Raw genomic sequence first — 1585 nt, 5'->3', positions numbered from 1 at the left:
CCAGCTACTCGGGAGGCTGAGGCAGGAGAATGGCGTGAACCTGGGGGGAGGAGTTTGCAGTAAGCCGAGACCCCGCCACTGCACTCCAGCCTGGGCGACAGAGTGAGACTCCGTCTCAATAAATAAATAAATAAATAAATAAATAAGAAACAAATAAATACAAGATGCAAGTAATTTAGCGGCTTTCATTATGCTATAAATAATTCATATAGGTCATTATTAGAGCTTTAATTGATAAGCCATTGTATTTTTATTTCTGATTTATATTTTACCTAAAATAAAAAAATTTAAGTGAGAATTAATATGGAAACTAGAATACAAATTTTTAAAGGAGTTATGTACCAGGGTCCTAAGATTATAATTACATAAATCTTTGCACCAGGGTCCTAAGATTGTAATCGAGAATAACATTTCATACAGAGCTTTCTGACAGCTAAGATAAAAATATTGCTAGAAAAAGCCCATGGACTATTTAATAACAAGCAGTGAAAGTTCATTTGAAGCCTATCTCTATTAATTCAGAGCCCAGCTGTCCGAATTAAAAAGAGATAGGCTTCAAATGAACTGTCAATCGTGTCAGATTCTTGGATGACAATGTGAGGCCCTCCATGGGATATTCTGCAGCCATTAAAGAAGTAAGGTAGATTTATGGGTAAAAAGAAAGTATACCAAGACATGGATGCCTTCTCTCACCACTCCTATTCAACATAGTATTGGAAGTTCTAGCCAGGACAATCAGGCAAGAGAAATAGATAAAGAGTATTCAAATAGGAAGAGAGGAAGGCAAACTATCCCTGTTTGCGGATGACATGTCCTATATTTAGAAAACCCCATCATCTCAGCCCAAAAGCTTCTTAAGCTGATAAGCAACTTCAGCAAAGTCTCAACTTACAAAATCAATGCGCAAAAATCACTGGCATTCCTTTATGCCAACAACAGGCAAGCAGAGAGTCAAACCGTAAATGAAGTCCCATTCACAATTGCCACACAAAGAATAAAATACTTAGGAATACAGATAACAAGGGAAGTGAAGGACCTCCTTGAGAAGAACTACAAACCACTGCTCAAGGAAATCAGAGAGGAAACAAACAAATGGAAAAACATTTTATGCTCATAGATAAGAAGAATCAATATCATGAAAATGACTGTACTGCACAAAGTAATTTATAGATTCAATGCTATTCCCATTAAACTACCATTGACATTCTTCAAAAAATTAGAAAAGACTATTTTAAAATTCATACAGAACTGAAAAAAAAAAAAGCCCAAATAGTGAAGACAATCCTAACAAAAGGAAAAAAGCTGGAAACATCATGTTACCCAACTCCAAACTATACTACAGAGCCACAGTAACCAAAGCAGCGTGGTACTGGTATAAAAACAAACGCATAGACCAATGAGCAGAATAGAGAACTCAGAAATAAGACTGCACACCTACAACCATCTGATCTTCAACAATCCTGACACAAATAAGCAATGGGAAAAGGACTCCCTATTTAATAAATGGTGCTGGGAGAACTGGCTAGCCATATGTGGAAAATTGTAACCCCCTTCCTTAAACCTTATACAAAAATCAACTCAAGAT

This window comes from Mandrillus leucophaeus, unplaced genomic scaffold (genome assembly GCF_000951045.1).
Source record: "Mandrillus leucophaeus isolate KB7577 unplaced genomic scaffold, Mleu.le_1.0 Scaffold602, whole genome shotgun sequence".
In the NCBI taxonomy this organism is placed as follows: domain Eukaryota; kingdom Metazoa; phylum Chordata; class Mammalia; order Primates; family Cercopithecidae; genus Mandrillus; species Mandrillus leucophaeus.
This window is presented reverse-complemented; position numbering follows the sequence as displayed.